General features: G+C 48.4%; 1 pseudogene; it reads right to left on the bottom strand.

The window, feature by feature from the left end:
• Positions 1-1,666: 1,666 nt before the first annotated feature.
• Positions 1,667-6,250, bottom strand: LOC133084592 (uncharacterized protein C15orf32-like; annotated as a pseudogene).
• Positions 6,251-11,693: the final 5,443 nt, after the last annotated feature.

The raw sequence follows: 11,693 nt of genomic DNA, 5'->3' as shown, positions 1-11,693 counted from the left end.
AGTCAAAGGGCCCAAGGCAGTGGCTGACACGTGCTAGACACTTAACAAATGGACAATTCTAAGACTACTTGACTCAGGGTGTTGCAGGGATACCAAGCCATTTGGAAAAAAGTGCCTCTTCTGAAATACAATAGGGAGGGAATTGAGGGGTGCCAACACTAAACTAAGGGTGCCGACCGGCATTCAAAACCCTCAGCTGTCTGTTCCATTACTATGAACACTCCTGCAGCTCTCTGGTAGAGGGAGGTGGAGAAACCTACCTATTCTGTTCAGGTATGGAAACTGAGGCCTGGGCAGCCCATCTGGTGAGTAGCCAGAGAGAAATGTTTTCAGGAAACAGGGAAGCACCAGGACATTCATTCATTCAACAGGCATTCCTTCATCATTGGGCACCTACTGCCTGTCAGGCCCTCCTACTTGCTGCAAAGACAGCCAAGGAGGTGAGCTGAGGCAGGTGGGAGCTGAGAACTCTCCACACACTAGTCCTTGCTCCCTGAGCCTGGGAGAGTGGCTGGAAAAGAAGGCAGTGAGTTGCCCTGCATTTATCAGCTGCCTTCTGTGGGTGAAGGACTCAACGTGTCTCATCAGGTTCAATTCCAAGAGCATCTGAGCCAGGAGGTTTCTTTTCTCAGTTTACTGATGAGGAAACAGAGACAGGAGGTGAAGCAGCTGGACCCAGCCCACGCTGCAGGCAGAATGCTGTAGAGGAGAGGTTAGTTCTGGGTTGTCTGAGGTCCCCAAGTTTCCCAATGCTGCAGAGGGCTGGAGGCCACCTCTCTGCTGTAACCCAGTCTGGTATGAACACCTAATTTTGAGGCATGCTGTTGGAGCAAAAGTCCTGACTAGGATAGTTGGTGACATCTTGCAGATGCCACAGGGAAGCACCAGGACATTTCCCATCCTGTATCTGTGGTCTTCTTGCTCGTCATTCATGCCTTTCTGTCCTCTGTTTCATTGGTTTTACTTCTCGTTTCCAGCCTGGCCTCTGCCAGTAGGTGATTCCACATTTTTCTAGCAGCCCATGGTTTGGCTGCCCCCATCTCATTCCCAGACACCAGGCCAAGCGGCCCAGCATGTGCAGGTGGGAATGTCTAGTCCCAGCTTCCCTGCCAAGTTCAAAAGGCAGCAGCTGCATCCACAGGGCCCAAGGCTGTGCAGCCAGTGCCTGTCACTGTCACTGCACTAATGAGAGTTTCCACTGGGTGGACCTGGGGGTGACAGCTTAGGGTGTGGAGGGGCTAGCGGCTGAAACTGGTGTGGCAACAGCACCTGTGGGAATCAGCTGGATCACTCACCAGCAAGGCTAATGCAGACCCCAGGGCATCAAGGGTTGCTGATCAAGGTGAAGCTTAGGGGCTTCCTGAACCCCTTTGGAACCCGAGGACTTGGGTTCAAATCCCAGCTTGACCACTTCCTAGCTTTTTGATCTTGAGCAAGTTAACCAGCTTCTTTGCCTCAGTTTTCTCATCTGCGAAGTGGGAATATTAATAACATCCACATGAAAAGGGTGGCCGTGAGGTTTAAATGACTTAGTCCATGTAAAGCATTTAGTTAGAGCTCAATAAACATTATCTGTTCTTTTCTGGTCCTCTGCCACCCCTTCCGTGCCCCATCACCCTTCTGCCTGCCAGCCCTCACAGATACTATTCAAAATAGTTGTTTCCCATCACCGGTCTTGCCTGACTGTCCTAAGATGCCTCTCCTTCTTCGTGTGCCTCCCCACGTTTCTAGAATTGAATTTGCAATCTGTACTCACAGGGCCACACAGATCATGTTCTCTGGGTTAAGGGATGTACCCATGGAAAACAAGAGGGAGAAAAGGCAGCCACTTCTCTAGGCTTGGCTTCCACAAAAACACCAATGTGATGAGGCTCTGGTATCTTGCCCAGTGGTTCAAAATGCCCAAGCAGCCCTCCTGCCTGGAGGGTGTGGGAGCAGGGGTGATATGTGAAATATTCAACAATTCAGAGGGGCCCTGACCAATCAGAGTGGACTCTGGCCACAGTGCTGGATCACGGGGTACTGGGGGCTGGGGTCTGTAGCTCTTGACCAATTGGCAAGGAAGTAGTTTAACAATCGACATTGCCGCACAGGTGTGTTCTGGGTCTATAGCATCTCCGCTGGTGGGAAGAGTCAATGAGGAGCCTGTGAGGAGTCTGGGTGGAAGGAAGGCAAGTCCTGTTCTCTCTCCATGACCACATGGTAGAAGGTTGAGAGAATTAAGTGGTCTTGAGGGGCTAGCAGGGTGGGCTGGTGTTAACAGTGTTGGCTTTGACATCAAACCATCCACTTATGAGTTTTGGCATCTTGAGCAAGTTTTTAACCTCTGAGAACCTTGGTTATCTAATCTGTGAAATGGGGACAATGAAACACACAGGGCTATTGCTAAGGATAAGTGTGATAGAAATCACCAGAATGCAGGTCCTAGCTGAGGAAGTGGGAGCAATCTCTGTTCCTCTTTAGTATGCCTTGGTGTTCTTTCCATTAGGTGGGACTCCTCCCAACTTTGGGGATCAACGAGGTACAAGTCTTTCTTCAAAGCACTCACACACCTGTGCAGCTCATGCTCGTTCTTTCATTCATGCAGTGGGGGTTTACTAAGTGCCTTCTCTGTGCCGGGCACAGTTCCAGCAGTTGGAGAGGCTTCAGGGAACACACCAGACAGGGCCCCTGTCCTCATGGAGCTTGCATTTTGGAAGGAGAAGCAAGCAATATGGCAGCCAAGCCTTTCCTCCTGCATCAAGCACTCAACAGTCCTGAGTCCTGGACGTGACTGACACAGGAGCAGCAACAATAAAACCTGCCAACCTGAAATCAAGGAAGAAAACCCTCAGAAGCCATAAATGAAAGCATGGCCTCCAACCAGAGGCCTGAGCTGGGCTGCTGTGGAAGAGGTGCCAGGGTTCAGGAACTGGGTCTGGGTCGGCACTTTCCAGCTGGGGCTGCACCTCAGCACCAGCTGGGGAGCTTCTGGAGATGCACAGGCCACACCCCAGACCAATCACATCAGAATCCCAGGGTGTGGGGTCCAGGTACCAGTGGGTTTTAAACTCCCCCAGTGGCTCCAATGTGCAGCTGAGCTGGCCAAGGTCTTTGGAGTGGGGCTGGGGATGAGCCTCCCATGTAGGGCAAGAGTCATGAAGGTCTCTGAGTAGGTGGAAGGAGACTGGAAAAACTCCACCCACCAGCTCAGCTAAAGGGGTAAAATGCTGGTCATCTACCTGCAGGGGCCACAGGGGACAAAGTGTCACTGTGAAAATTCAGAGCTCGTCTGTGCCTCCTGAGAGGGCCAGGAAAGTGGTCACACTGTAGTCTGTTGCCAGCGCCCCAAGAAAAGACATTAACCATAACCGCAGAGGGTGACCACTTCTGCCACCCAGGGCACAAGACACTGCTATGGAAAACAAGTCCCCACTGAACAGTCTAGAAGGGCAGGCAAACAATAAACAGGGGAGCAAATATGTCAGTGTTTCCCAATCCTGGCTGTGCACTAGAAGAAGTTTTTTTTTTTAAATACTTATGTCCTTCATTTGTTTCTGGAGGTATTGATTAAACTTGTCCCCATTGTGGCCTGGACATGGGGGTCTTTTATGAATTTTCTCAGGGTTGAGAACTACAAAATAAGTGAGATAATTCAGATGGTTTATAAGGACCACCTAGCAGGATAATGTGTATGTAATAGAGAGTGATTGGCTGAGAGAGACCTGGGACAGACTCCCCCGGAGGTGACGTTCAGTTTGAGACTTGAAGGATGAGGTAGGTGTGTCCTGCAAGGAGCTGGAGAAGAAGCTTTCCAGGCAGAGGGGACAGAATGTGCAAAGGCTGGAATGAGTCTGGAAAGTACTAGGAGAAGCAAAAAAGCCTGTGTGGCTGGTGTGTAGTGAGCCAGAGGGGAGGGGAGCATTCAAGACTACATAAGCCATGGTAAGATGCTTCGAATTCTCTTCCAAGGGTGAAGGAAAGCCACTGACAGGTTTAAACAGGGCAATTACATGAGCAGAATCCTAAAACTCACGGCTGCATGCATTTCATTGGCTCACACTTACCCCCACCCGACTTTTCTCTCTGCCCCATCCTTTATTTGCATTTTCACAATTACTCTGGGAAGAAGGTAGGTAGCTGTCTTCTCCATTTTATAGCCGAGAAGGCACCAGTGTTGAGTGACTCATCCATGTCCCCTGGGCTCTTGAATGGAAGGCTTCTGGGCCATCTGGTACCCGTCCCAGAGCTCTTGCCCAGAGATACTCCTGAGCACGAGAAGTCACAGTTGTTGTTACAGTGAGTCCCCTACATATGAAGCTTCAAGTTGCGAACTTTCAAAGATGCGAATGTGCGTTCGCGTGTCCAATTACGTAAGTTAGTTCACGTGTCTGGCGTACATTGTCACGTGTGTGCATCCTCTGCAAGTAGTTGTACTTTTGTGTATTGGGTTAGCCAAAATGTTCATTCGTTTTTTTCCGTCAGATGGCTCTAGTAGCACTTAGTTGTCTTTAAATTCATTTGAAACGATTTTGTTAGATTGTATGTGACAGCTGTCATATCAGCGTGCATTTAAAAAAAGACTTATCAAACTTGGTGAATTTTTGTGTAGCCATTTTAATATTGAAGAAAAAAAAGCAACATTTTTGGCATATTATTCTTTATTATTTCAAGAAAGGTAAAAATGCAACCAAAATGCAAAAAAAAAAAAAAAAAGATTTGTGTAATGTATGGAGAAGGTGCTGTGACTGATCGAACGGTCGTGTGAAAAGTGGCTTTCGAAGTTTCATGCTGGAGATTTCTCCTTGCTGAACAATGCTCCATGGTTGGGTAGACCAGCTGAAGTTGATAGTGATTGAGACACTAATTGAGAACAATCAATGTTATACCACGTGGGAGATAGCCAACACACTCAAAATATCCAAATCAAGTGTTGAAAATCATTTGCACCAGCTTGGTTATGTTCATTGCTTTGATGTTTGGGTTCCACATAAATTAAGCGAAAAAAACCTTCTGGACTGTATTTCCACATGCGATTCTCTACTTAAATGTAATGAAAACATTCCATTTTTAAAACAAATTGTGACAGGTGATGAAAAGTGGATACTGTACAACAATGTGGAATGGAAGAGATGGTGGGGCAAGTGAAATGAACCACCACCAACCACACCAAAGGCCGGTCTTCATCCAAAGAAGGTGATGTTGTGTATATGGTGGGACTGGAAGGGAGTCCTCTATTATGAGCTCCTTCTGGAAAACCAAACAATTAATTCCAAGTACTTCTCCCAATTAGACCAACTGAAAGCAACACTCGACGAAAAGAGTCCAGAATTAGTCAACAGAAAACTCATAATATTCCATCAGGATAACGCAAGACTGCATGTTTCTTTGATGACCAGGCAAAAACTGTTACAGCTTGGCTGGGAAGTTCTGATTCATCCACCATATTCAACAGACACTGCACCTTCGGATTTCCAAGTATTTCGGTCTTTACAAAATTCTCTTAATGGAAAAAAATTTCAATTCCCTGGAAGACTGTAAAAGGCACCTGGAACCGTTCTTTGCTCAAAAAGATAAAAAGTTTTGGGAAGATGGAATTATGAAGTTGCCTGAAAAACAGCAGAAAGTAGTGGAATAAAAGGGTGAATAGGTTGTTCAATAAAGTTCTTGGAGAAAATGAAAAATATGTCTTTTATTTTTACTTAAAAACCGAAGGCACTTTTTGGCCAACCCAATACTTTACTGTACAGTACTGTATAGAGTACAGTAGTACGGGTACCTTTATTTCAAGCTCAGGATGTCTGGAAGCAAGCGTAAAAGCAGTGGTATATAGCCGATTGTGTTCGTTGGGTACCTAGGCTAACTTTGTTGGACTTACGAACAAAGTGGACTTATGAATGTGCTCTCAGAATGGAACTCATTCATACGTAGGGGACTTACCATACATTGAGTTACATTCACTGCAACCCTGGCTGTGGGGATGGGAAAGCTCAATCTTGGCTTTCCTTGAGCAAAGCAGCTCACCCCAAAGTGGTCTTCTTTGCAACAACCAACTTTCCATAAGTGCTGAGTCAGGCATCCCATCACAAACACTGTCCTGCAGCTCTACCGTGACAACTTTGTTCCAGAAAATGAAGGCGCTTTGAAATAAATCAAAGGGGTGTTTTGCGGCACCAACCTCACCTTGACTTACCTCAATGTTCCGCCCTGGAGTCTGCAGTCCTTGTTGGCTGGGCCTGCCCTGCAGGGTCCACGTGGGCCACGGGGCCATCTCCCCACCACCTGGCTGTCAGCTCCTCATATTCTATTACTTCCCCAAGGATTGGCTGCTGACAGCTAGTGCTAGATCAGTTTTAGGGAAGCCTCTTTAATACTTGAACACGTTGTCATGGCTGGAGTATTTGGGGTTTTCTTGACACACGTCTTGGAACCCCTTGGGAATCCCATTTCCCACCCCAAGTTCTAGGGGGAGGTGGGATGGCTGAGGAAGTGGCAAGGAAGACGGAGAGAGGCCACAAAGGACCTTCAGTGTCCTTGCTGGGTGGTTCTGTTAGGCTTTCACTACAGCCAACTGGGGTGATTCTAAACACATGGGATGACCTGGGGTTGGAGAGCTCAATGCACTGTATGTGGAAACTGGTCCCACCACCTGGACCACTAAGGATGGAAATGAAACTCCTACCCTCGTTATGAAGCCCAAGGGCGACAAAAACATTGCTTCTAGACAGTAACCATGGAAACCTCTCATTGCTATGGATGGCCCACCACCAGAACAGCTCCTTGTTCTATGGCATAGAGTGCCCCCCTGTCTCCTCCCCTCCTGCCACTTCACTGCATTGCTCCAGGCCAGGGCTCAGGTCCCCAGGAAGAGCTATAACTTGGCTCTCCAAGGTTCACCCTGATTTTGGTGGGTGCCAAGGTAAAGAGCCCTGGAGAGGAGAAAACGAAAGGATGGGGATAAAGATGGGAAAAGATGATGACATCCGGAAGTGCTGGTGAGAGACAGGCAGGCTGGGGCAGGCTGTCAGTGTCATTGGGGATGCTATTAAGGGCATTCATGAGGCAGCATGCGTGTCTGGAGTCCCATCTGACTGGCATCATTCATTCCTGTTCCTGTTCCATTCATTCTGGAAGGGGAGCCTTAATTAGGCATGAAGAGATTTATCAAACAGCAGCCCCTTGGAGCTGGTAGTCTCTTTGCCATCTGGACGGATGGTTTCTACCCTGTGACAACAGCAGTGGGAATGATTTATGAGGTCCCACAGCTCCACCCCCTGGGCCTGGTAAAACCTGAATGGCTTTTGTCCTCTCCAAAAAAGAGCGAGATTTTGCCTGTGCTGATGGGCACATGAGCAGGGGTTCACAGTAAGGTTTGCCCGACTCTGTGAAGTTGATGCCCAGACCTGTGGCAGCCAGGACCTTGCCTAGGGTCAGTTTTCAGTTTACAGTGACTCAACTGCAAGGATGAACAGAAAAATCCCTAGAGTGGGGACCAGAAGACCTGGATGCAAATTCTTTTGGTGAGCTATGTGGCTTCATGTGGTTTTTGCCTCAGTCTTATGACTTATACAATGGGGATAATGATTTCTGCATCTTCCCAACTCACATGATTCTTTGGAAGTTCCTGTGACACTATAAGACACAAAATGACTTTCTTAATTATACAACCCTTGATAGGCATTGAGGATTTAATCCAACAAACATTTATTGAGCAATTGCTGTGTGCTATGCACCACCCCTGGTGCTGTGATGGACATGGATGAATAAAACACGGTCCCTGCCCTTGGCGAGCTTACAGTCTAAGAACGGTCATAAGACAAGTGCACAATAACTATAATACAAGGCAGAATATGGTAAGTGCCATGAGAAAGGTACAAATAAAGTGCTACGGTGGTTCAGCGGAGGGAGAGATCCCAGTGGTTGGTAGATCGGGAGGGGGCTTCATGAAAGATGTGGTTTCTGCATGGGCCTCGAAAGAACCAGAAGAGAGTGTTCCAGGGGATGAGAACAGCAAGACCAAAGGCACAGAGACAGGAAAACCGGGCATCCCTTCCAGGAATGACGGCTATTCTAGATGGACTGGTACAAGGTGTAAAGGAAGGATGGGGCTTTACTGGATGGTCTGTAATGTCAGGACGAAGACTTGCACATTATTTTAAAAGTTTGTGAATGGCTGGAGATTAAAAAAAAAAAAGTCTCTATGAATGTTTAGAATGGACTGGAGAACATGCAAGCATGCCCAGAGGAAATCTGGGAGAGGAGACTGCTGCTGAAATTGAGAGACCAGAAGGCAAGGATAGTGCAAGAGTAGCAAGGGAATGCATGGAGAAGAAATGAAGATGACTTTAGGGTCTCAGAATTGGGTGGTTGAGAGGATCATGGGTCTTCTAACAGTAAAAGGAGAGATTGTAGAGGAAGGGGAGGCAGAGATGATACACTTGGCTTCAGAGATGTTGAGTTTCTGGCGCTGCCGGAGCAGATGGGGTGAATGACCAAGGAGCAGTGTGCAATCGAGCCTGGAGCTCAGGGGAGGCGCTAGGCTGCAGGAAGTGGAGGATGGCTCCAAAGGAAAGCGGGAGGTTGCTGACGAGTGTGCAGGGATGTGATGGAAGGGGCCGACGAGAGGACGCCAAGGTGGGGAAGGTCTAAGTGTGGGGCAAGAAGGAGAGAGGGAAATAATGGTCGGATCTACATCAACTACTTTTTAGATTAAGGTAAGGGTGTCAATAAATAAATCATAAATACATAAATAAATAAATACATAAATAAACAACAAAGGGGCATTGGCAAAGGAGAAGAGTCACGAGAACGTGGCTTCCTGGGCACCAGGGGGACAGGGAACGTCCAGGAGGAGTCAGTGTAGAGCCAAGCAGTGCAAAAAGCTTGGTGATGAGAAAGGGCTTTTGACGTGGCAGCTGAGTCTCTGGTCCCAGGAGCATGGGGGCCACGAGGGGGTCGAGAGGAAAGGCGGTGCCAGCACCAGAAAGCCCCCCACCCCCAGGTCTGCTGGTGAAGGGACGAGCCACAGGAGCCAGGATGGGTGGAATGAGTGCCTGTTGGTGGAAAGAGAGGACAGAGGCGGCAGAGCGGCTGAGGACCGGTGAGAGGATGAATGTCGTTTCCTCAGAAGTGGGAGGAAGGAAGTGAAAGGGGAGGGGAGAGATCAAGAGATTTTGAGGAGAGACTGCATTTCAGATGATTCCATCTCTTCACGGAAGGAGGAGGCTAACGGTGGGAGTCATTTGGGGGTTTGAGGCGAATGGAGAAGATCTGAGGGGCTTCAGGGTGGGTGATGATGGGGTGACTGGGGATTGACTGATGGTCAAAAGGAGGTTGGCTGACTGACCACTTGCTCCCGGAGGCCTGTGGCCACTGTTATTACAAGGCAGCAGATCAGGGTACCGGGTACCAGGTACAGGCCGGGACTCCGTGGGGCTGCCCCAGACTAGCTGGGCTGCGTCAGAGGCTGCAGTGGAACCTCGGGCAAATTGAGCTCTAAATAGGAGAAAAGGACAGGCTGCCTGCTGATCATGGTGCCCAGATGGAGAGGGCGAGGGGGGAGGGGAAGCCGAGGTCTCTGGAACTCATGCCATCACAGGGCCAAAGTGTTTTGGCAGTACAGGACCTGCGGGTTGGGAATGGTGATTTGTGGATTGTCCTGGGTCCCCAGCCTTCTCTGGAGAGAACCCAGAGGCAGGTTTTAAGAGTTCCTTCCCTTTCCACTCCATCAATTTCAGTTTAAGGAACCAAGACCAAGAAGAGACAGAAAGAAAACCGTGTTTTCCAAAGAGCTCTGGCCCCTTTACTCCCCTGCAGGTGGGCACTGGCAGGTACGTGGAACGCAGGGCCAACTCCAAGACCTGACATCGGGTTCCTCTCTGCATTCACCACTGGAACCTTCTGGAACCCAAGGCCTTAGCTAATCCACTGAGGCCCCACTGGCAATTTTGCCTGTTCCCCAGGGCACTGCAAGCTTCAACAATGAAATGTCTTCCAAGGCCTCTGAGATCCTCATGATGAAAGGCCCTGGAGAAGTGTAAAATATGATATTAATTATTTCCACTTCTTGTGAGAAGTCCAAACCATTCTGTTCCCATAGAGCCTGATAGGGCTGTTGCTTTTTTAAATATTAATTTTATAATGCAAATCCCAAATCTCAGACTTCAAGCGTCAACAAGAAGAACAACAAGGGAAGAAACACGGAGACGTAGTATCGTGATCTTGGTTTGGAGCTGGAGCGTCCGCATGCAGGGTTAATAGGTTCTGAGCATCCTTCCACTGTCTCCACTGGCTTCCCGTCAGGCATTAATTTAGAGCAAATGTCCTGCTTGAATTGCCATTGATTAATTATGTCCAGTCTCATATGCTTGGGAGCAGATCTTGATCCCTTTTCTTAACCCCCTTCACCTTCAAGATAATGTTTTTTTACTTATCTTTCAAATATATTTTAAAACATTGTTATTTATCAGGCAAGGGAATGAATCTAACAAATCAAGCTGGCTAATACTTGTCTACATGTGACCTGTCATTCCAGCCCCTAAAATATCGGCATCAAGCCCAGGTTTCCCTGGGGAGATTATGTCCAGTATTTGGATACTACATTTGGCTTTGAGTTTTAAAAAAAGTCTTAACTCTTAATCTTAATAGGGGGGAAAAGGATTTTGCCAAATTCTAAAATCACTGCCTCTGTGAAAAGAGGGAGGTGGGGATGGACATTGGAACCTCTCCCCACAGAGCTGAAAACCTCAGTGTTGGAGCTCAGTGCCGGTGAGTGTGACGATCAGGGTAGGAAAGTGACAAGAAGGTGACATTGACACAGCAGTCTGGATGCAGAGACGCCCCCCCTTGGAGTGCACGATGCAGAAAGCAAACACAGTGGCTGTAGAGAAATGGAGCTCGACACTTAACATTCTTCCAGGCCTCACACTCTGGGGCTCCTGAGGCACCCAGAAAGGCAATCATATATATTTTAAAGGGATGACATTTATCTTTGTGGTGCCCTTTCAAGCTTTTGCAGCGGCTTCCCTGGAGGCAGAAGGGAATAGTACAGTCCCTCCTGTGACATTCTAACAGAGCAGGAAGGAGGTTAACCCTGAGGATGAAAGCCCAGGGTCCCTTCCTCCTTGATAACTCAAGTGGCTTTAAAGAACAACCACCACATTTTGGACACTTTTGCCTTATTCGGGGCTGGAGTGCTGACTCTTAGTAGGAAGCTGCGATTTTTCAAAAACACGATTTGGAACACCCTAGCAATCTAGTGTCATCTGCCTGCTCCGTCCCAGGTTCTTGGGGGTTCTTGCAAAGCCAGGATAGGACCTGTCCACCATGTCTTCTCCAGCCTTCTCTCCAGAGCTATGGAGGCCGGTCTGGAACAGGTGGGTCAACCGTGGTTGGTCCTGCGGGCAGTTCAACTCTAAGTTCATGGAACCAAGTCCTCAGCTCTGACGTGGTCTCTGCTCCTTGGTGACCTTGTGCTCCTTGGCTGGGCTGAATGTTCCAACCTCCCTCTTCCTGGAAACAGCACCATTTTAGACTTGGGTCAAGTTGTCCCCTCTGGTCTTGGCTCACCCAGAATCCACATTTCTCAGAGGCTTGGGGCAGCTGCCAACAGGTGGTTCTCCAATCATCCATGAGCCCAAAGATCCCTCCAACTTGGGAGGCGGTGTGTCATGGGACTGACTTCTCTTCCTGTCTAGTCCTTCTGCCTCCAAAGA

This window comes from Eubalaena glacialis, chromosome 2, assembly GCF_028564815.1.
Source record: "Eubalaena glacialis isolate mEubGla1 chromosome 2, mEubGla1.1.hap2.+ XY, whole genome shotgun sequence".
Lineage (NCBI taxonomy): Eukaryota > Metazoa > Chordata > Mammalia > Artiodactyla > Balaenidae > Eubalaena > Eubalaena glacialis.
Note: the sequence above shows the minus strand (reverse complement) of the source record. Positions and strands in the feature narration are given on the sequence as shown.